Consider the following 17,689-nt stretch of genomic DNA (forward strand, 5'->3'; position numbering starts at 1 on the left):
CTTTCATCATGACTAATTCTTCCTCACAACTGTTTAACATCTGGTTATTTTCACCTCTTTTGAAGTATTGTATGAAAGTCACACTCAGTTACCAGTGGAGCTGATTCCAGTTCTCAGAAAATTTCAAGGCTGAGATTGATAGTTTTCTGTTAGGCAAGGGGATTTGAGAGTTTGCTACATTTCAAAAGTGACTTCATTGGCTGTAAAACATCTTGGGACTTCCTGAAGTCACGAAAGGTCCTATTTTATTGGCTGCGGGGCAGGAAGGCCAATCACGAGCCTTCCCGCCAAGGACTTAATTGTGACAGAGGTGGGGTCCTCACCTGCCAACATTGTCCCTAATTGAATGCCGTCCTACCACCAAACCCACCACAGGGGGAGGCCATTAAATTCCGGCAATAGTGTGAGTTTGAACAGGGAGCAGAGCATGGGTTTAGGTGTGAGGGGTTGACTAAGTCCCCACCTGCCATGCTCCTGCCTGATTAAAAGCCACCCTGTCACCAAACCTGCAAAATGCAACTCTTTCTTTACTCTGTGGAACCAAAGTGGGCCACAGATGGAGTTAAGGTACAGAACAGCAGTGCTCAAACTGAATGGCAGTTAAAACTCCCACTTTATGGCCAGAATTTAATACCCTCTCCTCAGGCAAGTTTGGTGACATGGGGCGTTGGATAGCCTTCCCACCCCACTGCCAATTGAAGGCCTTAACTAGGGCCTCATCCCACCACTGCTTGTATTCAACCAACATCAGATGGAGGAATCACCCTGAGGGAAGTTCAGAAAGCAAACCCTATTGGGGTTCCTTGCAGGCTTCCAGGAGAAGTCCCTTTTTCACAGGCAGTCAATGCCTGATTGTGGGACCTGGCATCAGGGCTGGGGGGGAAATAACCACCCCTCTGCCCTTGCTGCCAAACCCTTCACTCCCTTTGTCATGACCCCTACCCTGTGATCTCCCTTCTGTCACCACTCACCTGTGGCCTGGGTCTCTCGGTGATCCTAGTCCTCTGGTAAGTGCAGTACCAGCAGAAGCCACTGACTCCCCAGTGGCACTGATGAGCTATGAAGAGTTATTGGTCTCTGATTAGCCAGTTGCTCTCAGTGATGGAGCTTCCACCCCTGAGTACTTGATCCTGGGGAAGGCCTGCCACTTCCCAGGTAAGTGCTTAATTGGCACTTAATGTGGTGGGTCATCCCAAAAAGAGGTGGCTCGAGGTTCTCACCAGCTCTCCAGTTAGTGGGCGAGAATCCCTGTTGCCCACATTAAATTCCACTCTATGAGTTTTATGCAGGGCAGACTCGGTAAGAAAGTCAGGTTTTCATTCCCTGAAGACAATGGTACACCAATTAGCAAAAATGTGATTTGCAGACAGCCAGGCCCTAATGGTTAGCAGAGCAGGTGATCTACAGATACTAAAGGATAGAATAAATGAAGTGGTGAAAGCTACAGACTGAAAACTAATGTAAAAAAGAGGAAAGTTATGGAAGTTGGAAGAAATAATGGTGGGAAAGCAAAGGTCAAAGTTAATGGTCAACAGCTGGAACACAATTTAAGTACTTGGGAATCTTATCAGAAAATAAATCAGAGTTAGAATAGCAATGGTTAAAAAAAAAATTTCCAACATAAAGAATTGTTCAGTGTAAAAATGAGCAGATATCTTTAGAAAAGAATTATCAAAACTTGTGATTTGGAGTCCCTTTTTGTATGGGGCTGAAACATGGACCTTGAGAAAAGTGGACATCCAAAGTCTAAGTTGTGAAATGTGGTTGTGGAGAAGGATGGAGCAAGTCAGTAGGAGGGAACACTGAGCAATGGAGGCAGTCTCAGGATGGTGCAGGGGGAAAGACCATTGATAAATATCATCAAGAAAAGGCAACGAGGTTGGATTGGCCATGACCTAAGAAACGAGAACTTGCTGAGGTGATTGAAGGAAGATTGGAAGTGTAGACCAAAAGGGAGAAAGAATGATGATGTTAGACAGCTGGGAATTGAAAATGTGAGGCTCCTACGAGCCATTGAGGAAAAAACGTATGACCACAATGTGTGAATAAATGAGCAGAGGATCTGTCCTGAGGCAGTTCATTTTATTTTAAACCAATTAAGATTTTACAACAATCACTTTTACTGATACTAACTTCTTATTTATTTCTATGTTTAAAAAAAATCAAATTTTCAAACTGCTATGATAGGATTTGAGGTTATATTCTCTGGATTATCAATCCAATAATATAACCATTAGACTACCATGCCCTACTAACCTAGAACAGCTTTCCCTATATTAGAGCTTGTCAGTAAAAGCTAGATAGATGCTTACTCTTACTCTATATAGCTGAACTATTGTTAATCTTTGCAGTTGAAATGAAGTTTAAGAGAAATTTTATATCATAACAATGTTTTTAAACATTGCAGTGCTTCTACTTAAGTGAAATAATTCAAACACTTTATTTTAAATATTGTTGAATTTCCCAGCTGTGAAATAGTGTAGTTCATTGAAATTAAACGGATTAATATAAATGATAAATCTAGCTTGGCAAAATGAAAATTTTTATGTGATTGATGAAAGGATGATTAATTTATCAAACTAATGGTTAGTGATCCAAGTTTTCAAATGCTAGTCTTAGAGTAATTTTACAGGGCCTATTAGTTGTTTCCATCTGTCAGAGGGTATTCTTATTAGGATTTAACAGCCTGCTTTATATCAGATTTATTACAATGAGTCAAGTGACAGCTATATTAGAAAGTTAAGTTTGAACATTAAGTTAATATGCCACAAAGGAAAAAAAAAAGACTTGCATTTATACAACGCCTTTCCTGACCACGGAATGTCTAAGAGCTCTTTACAGCCAATGAAGTACTTTTGAAGGGTAGTCACTGTTCTCAAGTAGAAAATTCAGCAGTCAATTTGTGCACAGCAAGCTCCCACAAAAAGCAAAGTGATAATGACCAGATAATCTATTTTTGTTATGTTGATTGAAGAATAAGTATTGGCCAGAACACTGATGATAACACCCTTGTCCTTCTTTGAAATAATGTCATGGGCCAGGATATTGCTGTTGGCGTGCGGATGCGAGCCCGACACGCTGATGTGTAAAATGATGCGAGATGATGTCGGGCGTGCGTCCTGACATCATCACGCGTCATTTCGATATTTTGTGCAGCGGGTGCACACCGGAGGCAGCTGCGCGCCCGCCAAACTGTCAACGGCCTATTAGGGCCATCAAGAAAGTGATTTACCTTATTAGCACTACTGCCTGTCCTGAAAACTTGGATCACTGACCCTTAAGGTTGGCGGGCAGGCGAAGAGCCCAAGCAGCCTTCACTGTCACATGAGGGGACATGTTTAAATAATTTTTAATTTTCCTTATAAAAAAGTTTCATTATCAACTTCATCTCCCTGAGGCAGCTCCGTGCCTCAGGGAGATTGCTGTGCTCCATCGTAGGCATGTGCGAAAGATCGCAGGCCCCGACTCTCCCTCCTCCTCCCGCCCACACAGATAGCGTTGAGCGCTACTGGCCGCATGTTCGCTAGGTGGGCCTTAATTGGCCCGCCCGTGTAAAATGGCGGCGTGGAGCCGATTGTGGGCGGCGATCATCTCCGTGTCCGCCTGTGCCTGCTCCTGAACAGCCTGCCTGCCATAGGAAAGATTCTACCCATGAGATCTTTTATGTCCACCTGAGGGGCAGATGAGGCCCCGTTCAGTGTGACATCCAAAGTATGTTAGTTGTAATATGTTAGTTGTTGGATTCTTTGAGTGATAACAAAAAGGGAATGCATTGATGGATTTGATGCTTTGTGCAGTGCACTAGATAACCTGGTTAATACAGCGTGAAAGTTTGTAAGCAAAATGTCATTAAAGGTGCCTTTTAAATATTCGGATTTCAACGACATTGACTGCTCAGATTGTTCATATACTTGACCTAATCTTGTTGCATTTTTTAAAATATAAATTCATAATTTTGCTAAATTAGATTTAACTTAATGATAATTTGTCGTTTCGCAATAATCGGTCCATAACATTGCAAGTGTCCATCCATGTCTTAGTTTATCAGCTGTAGAAATCCCCTTCCATCCATTTTCTACCTCTAGGCTCGACTATTCCAACACTTTTTTTATTCTTCCCCAGGACATGGACGTCGCTTGTTAGGCCAACATTTTTATTGCCCATTGCTAATTGCCATTGAGGAGACGGTGGTGAGCTGCCTTCGTGAAACAATGCAGTCGATGTGGTGTAGGTACACCCACAGTGCTGTTACGGGGTAGTTCCAGGATCTTGACCCAGCGACAGTGAAGGAATGGGGATATATTTCCAAGTCAGAATGGTGAGTGGCTTGGAGGGGAACTTGCAGGTGGCGGTGTTCCCATCTATCTGCTGCCCTTGTCCTTCTAGGTGGTAGAGGTCACGAGTTTGGAAGGTGCTGTCGAAGGAGCCTTGGTGAGTTGCTGCAGTGCATCTTGTAAGTGGTACACACTGCTGCCACTGTGTGTCGGTGGTGGTGTGAGTGGATGTTGGAGGTGGCGAAAAGAGTGCCAATCAGGCACTTTGTCCTGGATGGTGTTGAGCTTCTTGAGTGTTTTTAGAGCTGCCCTCATCCAGGCAAGAGGAGAGTATTCCATTACACTCCTGACTTGTGCTGTGTAGATAGTGGACAGGCTTTGGGGAGTCAGGAGGTGAGCTATTAACTGCAGCAATGCCTTGATTTTAAAATTCCTTTTTTTCAAATCCTTCCATGGCCTTACTCTTTCCCATGCCCTACAAACCTCCAAGACCTCTACGCTCCTCCAAATGCATCTCTGATTTTAATTACTCTGGAATTCCCTTCCTGAACCTCTCCTCGTCTCTACCTTCCTGAAGTGACCAAGTTTTAGGTCACTTACCCCAATATCTCCTTCTGTGGCTTGGTGTTAAAGTTTGTTGGACAACCCCAACCTGTGGTGGCTTGGGACACGTGGCAACACTGACCACTGCCTGTGCGGGGGAATGAGGGGAGAAGGGTGAGTGGGCCCAGTGCTAACTTTGCGCATGGACGCGAGTGAGCGCTTCATAATCCCGAGGCACAGAGCTGCCCCAGGGAGATGAAGAGATATGTTAAAAAGTTAAAAATCCTACATAAATACAAGTTATTGTTGTCGATAGAAAAAAGGTCTGACTTTAATTCTTTGTATAAATGTTCATTATTGCTCTTTCTGTTGCACTTTAGATCAAATAGGAAGACTACTTACATCTTACAAGCCTTTTGATTCACCTGAAAAGATTGAGGAAGACACGTGATGTGTTGATGCCACATTTTGCGGCATTTAATTATACTGGGAAAATTCACTGGCTCAGAGTTACTGGAACATGCCCTGGGATCCAGAGTGAATCTTTCCTTGCCCAAAACTAAATAAGTGATCGGAAGACCTATAGATCGTAGCATAGAATGCTTATTTTGTCAAAACAGCTATGGGAATGTACCACATAGCACCATGTGATATACCTCTCTTCAGAAAACAGATTCAAGATACGCACAAGTATCAGATCAAGGCACAAGTGGGTTACTGAGCTAAAAAGGCAAAGTAGAACAGCGAATTGCACACTTCAGTAGTCAGCTTGAGAGATAAAATAATAAACAGAACACTGACTTTCTCTCCAAACATAGGGACCAAAATTCTAGTGGGCCTGCTTCATGTGTGCATGTGAGGTAGAGCAAATCCCATGGCAAACTAAATAGAAGGGCATAACTCGATCCCACATTATGGGCAGAATTTTGCCCTGGGCGGGGGTGCTTGGCGGGTGCTTGGCAGGGGCAGTCAGGAAGCTGACTGCTGCCTGCGATCGGCCCCGGACCGCAATTTGACACTGGCGGGTCGATTGAAACACGAGTGGCAGCGCTGACCACCGCCTGTTCCGGGGGGGTGGGGTGGGGGGAAGGTGGGGGTGGGGGTTGGGGGGAGGAGGGTGAGTGGGCCCAGCGCAAACTTTGCACATGATCGCGAGTGAGTGCTTCATAATCCCCCTGAGGCACAGAGCTGCCCCAGGGAGATGAAGAGATATGAAAAACATAATTCAATAAGTAAAAATGGAATGAAACATGTCCTTGCAGCAGGGACATGTTATTAATGAAAAATTAAAGTTTTTATTTAATTTTTACTTGCTTTTGGAAACCTCATCCCACCCGTGGATGAGGTTTCCAAAAGAATCAAACAGTTGGATGGGCAGCGAAAATTTTAATTTACTTGATTATTTAATGGGCCTTAACAGGCCTTTTAATTGTCAGTGGATGCACTGCCAACTCCGGCATGTGCCGGCCAATCAAACTATCGCACGACTGCGCAATGATGTCAGCATGCTCGGCCGACGTCAATGTGTGTAATTTCATGCTCAAGTGGGTCAGGCACATGCCCGCCCGCCGAGCAAAAATTTTGCCCATGAGTCGGAGCTATTAACATATTTGGGAAAAGCAGTCCATGTGCGTTGGGGTTGCCTGGCTTGACATGCCTGCTGGAAGGTGGAGTGACACTCAGCTCCAAAGGTCCTTTGCGGGCCAAAGATAAAGTTGCACTGAAGGGTCTTCAGCTTCAATGGAGGCATAACGTTATGAACCGCAGAGCAGTTTAATGACATTATTTTTGGCATGGTCTGGAGCTTGCTTAGGTCTCAGGTGATATCACACCAATTGTCAGCTGGCAGGTGTTCTGCTGAGGCTTTTCAAGATGTAAAGGGCCAAAGTCCTCAGGGAGCTCTCCCAAACCTGGTCTCTTGACATAACATTCATGAACGGAAAATATGCTCATGGCTCTGTCAACTGGAAAAATGATTTGACTAAAAGCAGAGGGCAGGATCAAAGGGCAATCTGGTAGACCATAAGAACATAAGAAATTATGGCAGGAGTAGGCCATTTGGCCCCTTGAGCCTGCTCTGTCATTCAATAAAATCCTGGTTGATCTGATCATGACCTTAATTCCATTTTCTTACCTTCCTCCCCAGAACCTTTGACCCCTCTGCAGAGCAAAAATTTATTGAACTCAGCCTTGAACATATTCAATGACACAGCCAACATTGCTCTCTGGGGTAGTGAATTACAAAGATTAACGACCCTCTGAGAGTAGAAATTCCTCCTCAACTCAGTCATAAATGGGAGATCTCTTATCTTGAAATTGTGCCCCCCAGTCCTAGATTCCCCCATAAGGAGAAACATTCTTTCAGCATCTATTCTGTCAAGCCCCTTCTGAAATATATGTGTTTCAATAAGATTCCCTCTCATTCTCCTAAACATCAATGAGTATAGGCCCAATCTGCTTATCCTTTCCTCATTAGACAACCCTTCATCCTAGGAATCAACCTTGTGAACCTCCTCTGAATGGCATTCTATGCAAGTATATCCTTCCCTAAACAAGGAGACCAAAACTATATGCAGTACTCCAGGTATGGTCTCACCAAATGCTCAGTAGAGTTGTAACAAAACTTTTCTACTTTTATCCTTCATCACCTTGCAATAAAGGCCAACATTCCATTTGCCTTCCTAATTACTTGCTATACCTTCATGCTAACTTTTTCATGATTTTCCATCTGTACATGCACTGTTTCTCCACTTAATTAATATTCTGCTTTTCTATTCTTCCTGCTAGTGGACACCCTCACATTTTTCCACATGATACTCCACTCATTTAACTTATCTATATCCGTTTGCAGACTCTTTGTGTCCTCTTCGCAACTTGCTTTCCTACGTATACTTGTACAATCAGTAAATTTAGCCACAATACAGTCTGTCCCTTCATCCAAGTCATTAATATAAATTATAAATAGTTGAAGCCCCAGCGCTAACCCCACTACTTACAGTTCACCAACCTGAAAATGGCCCATTTATCCTGACTCTGTTTCCTGTTAGTTTGCGAATTCTCTATCCACGCTAATATATTATCCCCAACACCATGAGCTCTTATATTATGAAGTAACTTTTTATGTGACACCCTATCAAATGTCTTTTGGAAATCCAAATGCACTACATCTACTGGTTCCCCTTTATCTACCCTGCTTGTTACATCCTTAAAGAACTCCAATAAGTTTGTAAAACATGATTTACCTTTATTAACTGGAAAAACTCAGCAGGTCTGGCAGCATCGGCGGTGAAGAAAAGAGTTGACGTTTCAAGTCCTCATGACCCTTTGACAGAACTCGAATGAGGACTCGAAATGTCAACTCTTTTCTTCTCCGCCGATGCTGCCAGACCTGCTGAGTTTTTCCAGGTAATTCTGTTTTTGTTTTGGATTTCCAGCATCGGCAGTTTTTTGTTTTTATCTCTATGATTTACCTTTCATAAGACTATGTTGACTCTGCTTGATTGTATTACGATTTTCTAAATGTCCTGCTACTACTTCCTTCATAATGGATTGCAGCATTTTCTGGTTTCTGTCCCCCTTCTTTCTTGAGTTGAGGTGTTACTTTTACGGTTTTCCAATTATCTGAGACCTTTCCAGAATCTAGGGAATTTTAGGAGGTTACAACCACTGAATCCACTATCTCAGCTGACACTTCTTTAAAGACCCTAGGATGCAGGCCAACTGCTGTTAGTCCCATGAGTTTTTCCAAGTACTTCTATTCTGGTAATAGTGATTGTTTTAAGTTCCTTCCTCACTTCTGCCCTTTGATTTCCTACCATTCTTGGGCTGCTTTTCATGTCTTTTACTGTGAATACAGATACAAAATACTTGCTTAGAGTTTCTGCCATTCCCTGTTTCCCAAAATTAATTTTCCAGTCTCATCCTAAGAGGGACCAACATTTACTTTAATTATTGCCTTAATTATAATGTTTATTTTTATGTTCCTTGCAAGCTTACTCTCATTTTCTAATTTCTCCTTTTTTTATTATTAGGTGATTCCTCACAGATCAACCCAACCTTTGACATATGCATATAACTCCTGCCGTGCATTTTGAAATCTGGAGCCAATTGGCACGTTAGACCTCCTATTTTGCTTTCATTGAGTCAATGGAAATAAAAATTAGGATGCAAAAGACACAGTTATCACCTATTTCAAATTGACTCACCAAGTCAAATTGTGATATTTTACAAGGACAGGGAATTGTATTATGTATGTTAGAAGGTACTGTTGTACATTTAAATTTTAATCACCATTGAGAATAAAGTGAGTTGCTGAAAGGTAAGATATACTCAGTTTTATGTAGCAGTTGAAAGTAAATTTAGTTAGTTAAAAAACAAAGAGCCATTAAAAATCACTGACTGCAGATAAAGTAATGAAATTGCATATTAACTGTGAAGCTGCCCTATAAAATTAAAAGAATGAACAGGATGAACTGTCCCAAAAAGTAGAAGAGAAAGTAGGCCATAAAAGAACGTTTATTGGGAATCCAGAAGAGGGGATGCCAAGAAGCAGACCGAATGGGAAACTGTGATTGTAATTGCTGGAGAGTCTTGGCTCAGGAAAATCGAGAGTCATGCATGTCACAAGGAGCATACCCAAAGGAGGACGAGTTGTTCATCTGGGGTTGGGGAAGACCACACTGAGGGGAGCTTAGAACATCTACTAAAGCGTGATCATCCATGGAGGAGTAAACAGCTTAGAGAGAAATCATAAAGAGCCTTATTTGGTATGCGAGGACCGTCTTAACGCTTAGTTGTAGGTGAGGCAAAATAACTTTCCCTGGGGTATCACTGGGGTTTGGCAAAATATAGGGGAATACCAAGAAAGGTTTTAGATAGATAGCTGGTAAAATAATGATACAATTTTCATAACGAACTAGGAATGTTTTCATGCCCTTAAAGGAGTGGCTCAGCAGAGACAGCCACATTTAAACAATGCAGGAACAACAAGCCTTACTAAGGGTCATTGAGGCAGCTATTGAGAAATATACAGGTGGGGTGGAAGAGGTAACTGAATCCAAAATGAGATTGGTTAAAAAGTGGAAGGTAGTCACCAGCTGGTTATATACACAGAGGGGTGACTAGTGTGAAATGGGGATGGGATTTGAATGCAGTCCCCAAACACAGCAGGTGAAAGCCTGATTGCTGGGACTCAAACCTTAGCTGTATAATACCAGTGAGCTGTTGGGGTGCCAATCAAAGTAGCTCATTGTTTGGAGCCTTTCAAAGTTTGGCTTTCCCTGTTGCTGAGTCTCAGCCAGTGGGATAAGCAAAGCTGGTGTTTCTGAGGGCATGGCGCAGGTGGGCAGCAGAGGTGCTCCCATATTGCTAACAACCACTTGCTGCAGTAATAGGTGACCTTTCACTGACCGTGGATGGGGGCAGATCACCACCAGAGGGCACTGTTGTACATGATCTTGCCATAACTGCTGGGATCACAACACAAGGGATCTCAGACCCTTGAAATCTTGGTAAAGTTTTGATTTTAAATGTTTGTGGTATTAGTCAACAAATTCCCTCCAAGCTCACTTGTGAAAAAAAATTCTGCATCAAATCTCTGAAACATTGGGCTGAAACTAGTCTCAGATGACAGCAGTACATCGGTGATAACAAAACACGTGCTTGCTTTATACCTTGCTGATGGTCTTTGCCATGGGTAAGCGTTGGATCCAGCACCCTGGTTGGTTGGGGCTAAAGGATCTGATTTGCATGCTTGTTTTGGGATGACCGAGTTGGTACCAAGACAGAGAAGATCTGTAGACCGTTCTTAGAAGAAACCCATTCTGTTTATTCACAAAAGGAGCTCAGCAGCTAAACTTGTGTGTTTACAACTCAAAACTCTGTCTTCACTCTTCAGACTAACTCAAGGCTTGCCTACAGAGGTAGCCTGCGCAACTCTGCTTTTGGATATTAAGATCATGTGATCTTACATTACAACATTTATCTTAAAGGTATATTACACATCAGATTACTACAGTAAGTCAAGAACAATGGAAGTCAGCATAAAAGAAAATTGGGCAGCATGTAAAACATGCTGCCAATTTTCTGCTGACTGATATCAATTTCATCTTTCAATTAGGCAACTTACAGCCTTCTAGACTCAACATTGAGTTCACTAATTTCAGCTATCGCTGCCCCATTTTGTTTCCTTTTCCTTTTTTTCAATTTTTCCCCAATTTTTGCTGGTAGTCAGCAGCACACCTGGTCTCTGCACATCTTTTATTGCTTTTCTTGCCTCATCAACTTTTCCTTTGCCCCTGTTAGACTAACTTTTCTGTCATTCAATCTCTCTGCTCTTCCAACCTATTGCAGACCTTCCTTTTATCCTTGTCCCATCCACCCCTTGCTCAAAACCAATTGCATCCCTAACTTATCCCAGTTCTGATGAAAGGTCACACTCTTGAAACATTGGGCCTTAACTTCATCATTACTTATGGCGCTGGGGTAGCATTGGCTGGAAGTTGCGTGTCAAGACCCCACGGAAGTCCCGACACGAGCGCTAAAAGCATGCCGCATTCGAACTTCCAACTCAAGGTTTTTAACTGCACAGCTGAGTATGTTACGCTGAGGGGCTTCTATTTAAATTGGTGTCAGAGCACTAACTTCACCTAGATGCCCTGATGATAGGCAGGTATTTCCGTGGATTTCTCTACATGTTTTCATTCCTGTCCTGACTGCAGTGAAGAGAGGCAGCAGACATTTCAGAGAGATTCTTTAGGTGGGTCAATTTTTAAATATATATATTTAAGAGATGTTGAAAGTACATGTAATGTGCGGAAAGTGTAAGAAGGATAGAAATGTTATTGTTTTTACAACTTTGTCATGCAATTCTGCTGTTCATTCCATTAAAAGGTGTTTTCATTTAACATTGCATGTTTGACTCATAGATGTGCCTGTAATAAGTTTTAGCTAAAGTTATTTTGTAAAATATATGCTTACCGTGCATTTTAATGCAGTGTGATATATTCCAGCTTTAAGAGTCCCTCTAATGCAATGTTGATCCTTAGAAGCCACTTAAATAGTAAATTTGATATATGTGAAAGGGAGTTCTGCATTTACTGTTACAAATATGAAGTTTGTAATGCTTTTGAAAAGTTTAATGCTTAAAAGGACCTATGCAAGCTTTCTGTAAGCTGATGTGAACCACCTCTCCGACAGGTATTCCAGAATCCAGTGCAGATTGCAATCTTGATCTGGAGTCATGTTCAACCCCTGGCACATCACAGCTTCTGCTCTGCTTATTGGAGCCACGTGTTGAGGGCTCGACGTAGGCACAGGGACCCTGAGAGGAGAGTCAGGCTGAGCAAGCAGATCAATTACCCACTTGCAACAATGTCATATGATATGAAGTCAGAGGAGCTGAGTGTCAGGAAACTACGTTTAAGCAAGGAAGCGATGGGATGCCTCTATGAAATATTGAAGGAAGACCTGAAGCCAAACTTGAAATGCCGCACTGCCTTAACAGTGGAGATGAAACTCTCGACAATATTTAATTTCTTTTCATCTGGGTCTTTTCAACGTGGAATTAGTGATGTGCAACATATTGCAGGATGCTGTGAGGGCCTGCATTCACTGGCTAACTGAGGCAATTTTTCGTAGGGCTTCAGAGTTTATTATTTTTGACATATCCCCTGTGAAGATGCAGGGGAAACCCCTCGCATTCCACAAGATTGCTGCTTTCCCAGAAGTTATTGGGCTGTCGATGGAACACATATTCCATTGAAGGCACCAATAGGCGAGGCTGTTTTGTTCATCAACAGGAAGGATTGCCATTCTTTAAATGTGATGATAGCATGTGAAGGCCAAATAAGGATCCTCAATGTGAATGCAAACAACTGGGGAAATGCCCATGACTCATTTGTCCTGGCGAACTCAATGTTGCACCAGACCATGACAACATCACCAGGAAATACAGTATTGCTACTGGGTGATAGAGGGTATTCACTGAGAATGTGGCTTATGATACCATTTCAGAGGACCAGCAATGAAGCACAGGAGTGATACAACCATGCACATGTAGCAATGCATCAGGCGGTAGAGAAGGTAATTGGACTTCTAAAGTCACGTTTTTGATACCTGGACAGGTCAGGGGGCATGTTACAGTACGCATCTGTGATAGTCTTAAAGGTTGTTATGCATTGCACAACTTTGTCCTACAGCAAGGACTGAACCTTCACCCTGAAGATGACTTGGTGCCAGAAATGGAGGAGCTGGAGGAGGGCAATGCGGAGTCTGATGCAGACATGCCTCCTTGAGTACGTGAGGAGGCCCAGGCTCAAGCTGCTGCCAGGACAGCTCGAGATTGCCTGGTCACCACTGGATATTGAGCTTTGAAGATTCACGATGTGTCAATCCCTTCCTCTCTCCCTCCCTCCCTCCCTCCCTTCTAAAATAAGACAAGAGAACTGCTTGGTAAAGTTTTAAAAAAAGTTTCATTTTACTTCTAAAAATGTGAAAATGTTGAGGTAGTTATCATTCAAAATGTCACAGCGCAGTGGCTTAAATTAAAGGTTACTGTGTTACCAAAAATTTAAGATTCTGCATTTCTTATGTTATTCTTGCTAATATTTTTTTTTATTATTTGTTCATGGGAGGGGGATGTCCTTAATTGCCCTTAAGAGCTGAGTGGCTTGCTAGGCCACTTCAGAGTCAACCACATTGCTGTGGGTGTGGAGTCACGTGTAGGCCAGACCAGGTAAGGACAGCAGATTTCATTCCCTAAAGGACATTAGTGAATCAGGTGGTTTATTTTAAACAACAATCATTTCATGGTCATCATTAGACCTTTTAATTCCAGGGAAAAGATTTTCCCCCCATTGGGGTGGGGGGGGGGAGTGCGGAAGCGGGCTCGCCTCCAATCGGCACCCTGATTGGGGGCGCGCCGTCATTTTATGTGAGTGGGCCAATTAAGGCCTGCCTAGTGTGATGTCCACCAGGAAGCGCTATGTTCTCCCTGTGCAGGCGGGTGGGGGGATTTCCCTTAGCCGGGAGTACGGTCTTTCGCACATGCACATGAAAGAGCGCATTGATGTCTCTGTGGCTAAGTGCTGCCTCAGGGAGATCGGCTCCCAATTAACATTCGCAGTAAAAATGATAGAAAAATTTCCCTGACATCCCCTCATGGGACACTGCGGACGAGGTTTCATGCCTTTTCTAGTTACTGTCTGGGCTCCCGGCCTGTCCTCCAACCTTAAGGTTAGACAGGCAGGTCCATTAGTGATTTTAATTAGTTTCTCAATAGGCCGTTGACAGGTTGGCGGGTGCACAGCTGACTTGGCTGCCCCCCCCTCGACCTGAAAATGATGTGGGGTGAAATCAGGAGTTCCACCTGATGCCACCCCACATGATGGTAAGCAGGCCCTGCCCCTGCTCAGAAGATCCTGCCCCTTTTGTTTTTTTTGTTGAGCTCAAATTTCACCACTCGGCCACGGTGGGATTCAAACCTGGGTCCCTAGTGCATTAATGCTGGATTACTAGCCCAGTGATAATACCACTACACCACCACCTTCCCCAGTTTGCACAGCACTTTACAGACTACTACAAATGTGTTATTACAACATCAAAACCACTGAACTCTTAAATAGAAGATAACCATAACTGAATAACATAACTCAAATGAACAGTGAATCTGAACTGGAATATTTTTAAAAGGAGTCATAAATATACGAATAAACAACACAAACCGAAAGAAAGTGTCAAATTTAGCAAAACACAGTTTACAGTCAAGCCTGTGGTGAAAAGCACAATACATAAGGAACATAAAGCAATGAAAAACAAAGAAAATACCCATCATGAAGAAATGGGGGTGGGTGAAGTCGAGGAGGCAGTGTCGGAGGGAGAGGCGAGGGAACCCTACTTCCTTCCGCATCACCCCTGGCCCCTTCCCCGTCCATGTGATGTAGCCTCCTGTGTCCCTGGTGCATGCCCAGCGGCAGGTTAAACTGGGGGGCTGCTGGGCAGAAGGCGCAGCTACGGGTGTTACCATTTTGACAAAGAAACTCACCGGGCGGGATTTACCGCAGCCGCCCACTGCCGCGATTGTCCAGTCCCGCCGCCAGCCAATGGGCAACTGACTGGGGGGGTGGGTGGGTGGGGCCGGCCGGAAAACCCCAGCCATTATGTGCCTCATAAGCTCATTGTGCATCTGAGGAGGCTGCACATGAGTATCGACCTCAGTGAATCCTTGCAGATGCTGGTAAACATCTGTTAAGGCCCTGGTGCTGCAGTTGTGAATTGGCATCACAACTTTCACCCCCCCCACCCCCCACCCGGTGACAGGATACAGGAGGTCAAGGATGAACCCAGCATCTTCACCGTCACCTGCCTGGTCCACATGTTGCCTGTGTGGTTGTGGAGCTGGGGGAGCTTCTGTTGCCAATTCCACATGCTCCTCACCTCCTGAAGGTTCTGGGTGTCCTCCCTCCAACACAGCAGCCATATCATCACAGGCTTCCCCCTTCCCAGCCACCATTAAATTTAGCATCAGCACAGGATTTTCATCAGCATCACCTTCAAAGTCGGAAATCTCACCCTCCTGCAAGGCCTCTCCCTCCTCCGCTGCAGCTACAATGCTGGATTGCTGTGATGTACTTGCCTCTGTTACATCCTGACCCCTTTCATGTATCTCAGCAGCTGCAGCAAACTCACCTACATTAGCATCTGATGTGACCATGGCATCTGCCAGAGCAAAAATAGCACAATTTTTTTTGTACCAAATTAACTATCATCTTAATGGTGTGAGCACAGCTTTTTTTTAACCTTTGCTTATCTCCACATCTGATACACCGCTGTTTATCATGGGGTTGGAGAGACCCATCAGCCTCCATATGTGCTCCTCCTGTTCGGTTAGGTCGTTAATGTACGGCAGCCCTCCCTCCTGTCAGTGAGCGCTTCTGGGCATTATAGGCAAGCTTTGTCTAAAGAAAGAAATGGAATTTTTCGTTCAAAAAACTGACTGTCCTGTCCTGTGACACCTTTTACGACTTCTGGAGACAGATGAAAATTGGTGCCCTGGGGCACTTTTTGTTCCGTTATGGCACTTATGACAAAGTCGGAGCCATCTCCAAAGTGACTGCTTCTTATGACACCTCAGAAAGTTAGCAAAGAACCTATTGCCTTATGATGATTGGGTAAAGCTAGTTCAAGGCATCCCCAAGGCAACTGCGTTCTTTTACACCTCAAAGTTAGCGAAGAGGCTGTATTGTCTTATCAAGATTGGTTAGAACTATTTCAAAGTACCTCCAAGGCAACTGCATTTTTGGCAGCTTAGTAGGTAGAACAAATATTTCTGACCTTGCTTAATTTGTAAAGTCACAAACTAGGATTTTAATTATCGGAAATTACTTTATCTATTCAGATAAATATATATCTTGGCTGAATGCGTTACATCATTCAGTTTCTTACGGCACTGATCCATTGCCTTAGGCACAATGCTGTCGGCGTTAAGAACCGGCGCAACCGGTATCCAAGCCATGCTCTGAAGTTTGCTTGGAAGCTTAGATTTTCCACGCCCCGGGATGTACACACGCCTTTCTTCCACCCTCTTTAAAAGAACATTCAACTCCTCATCTGTGAAGTTTTGGCTCCCCTTCTTCACGTTACCGTGAGTTGCTATCTTCTAAGTGCAAAGATATGAATACTTCTAAGCACGCTGCACTTGAAGCAATTTAACATTACAGATTTAAAATAATAAAGGAAGACTAAGTTCACTTATCAATATTGACCAAAAATTATATTCAATCATTAAAAGGAGTTAAATAATTGCACTTAGAATGAGTCGATAACAGCAGCATTAGCCGTTTAAAACAAATAACGAACAAAAAAAGTTTTTTTTTAAATTCTGAGAAATACCTTTAAAATTATTGGGGGATCCTTGGGCTTTACCCTGTCTCTTTAAAACTCTTCTGTCAGAAGCTGCCCTCATGGGATGCCCCCTTGGCCCCGTTGTGTCTTTGGAGGGGTGTGTGTGTGGCTTCATCGGAGCGGAGTTGCACTTCAATGCAACACCCCAAGCACCTTCTAGGATTGGAATGGTCAGTGTTTATTTGCAGGGCAGGTAAGTATGTTTTTTTTTTGCTGTATTTGCGGCGGACCATCTCCTTTTTGGTGGCATTCAGGAGTTAACGGCCCACTTAACTGCTTCCTCCTCCGCAGATGCCGCTTGACCTGCTGAGTATGTCCAGCATTTTCTGCTTTTAATTTCGGATTTCCAGCATGCGTATTATTCTGCTTTTCAAACAATTTCACCTCATTGGTTGGACTGTGACAAACGTTAGGGGCATTCGTGATGATACGACAAACGTCGATCAAGTTCACTGTGCCGCTTTGAAGATTGTCACCAGTTTCTGTACTGAAATTGTTTTTACATGGTGTGACTGCAGTACATATTCCTATCTCCAATAATATTTCTGCCGGGCACAGCGTGTTCGAGTACCATTATGCCCAGATTTTGAACTATAATAGCGCATCCAGACGGATAATGTGTTATGATCATAGCAAAACGTATTTCTGACAAATAGGGCTGCCAGATTTCAATAGGCAGTTTTCACCCACCAATTGTACTCTCCAGCAACCATTCACTAACACACATGCCTTGCCAATCTGTGCTAAGGGTTTCTAATTAAAATGCGGTGCTAATAATCCACTTTGAATTTTCAAAAAGAAAACAAAGCAAAGCAAATTGATGTTTATTCCCTGGGAATGAATGGATGAGATTATGAATAAAAAAAACAGATCTTAATGTGAATAAATACGTTTATGTAAGTATGTATACAAAATCAATAGATGCCTTTTGGAAAGGGTTTTATTGTGATTAGAGACTATTCATTGCAAAA

Source organism: Carcharodon carcharias, chromosome 5, assembly GCF_017639515.1.
Source record: "Carcharodon carcharias isolate sCarCar2 chromosome 5, sCarCar2.pri, whole genome shotgun sequence".
Lineage (NCBI taxonomy): Eukaryota > Metazoa > Chordata > Chondrichthyes > Lamniformes > Lamnidae > Carcharodon > Carcharodon carcharias.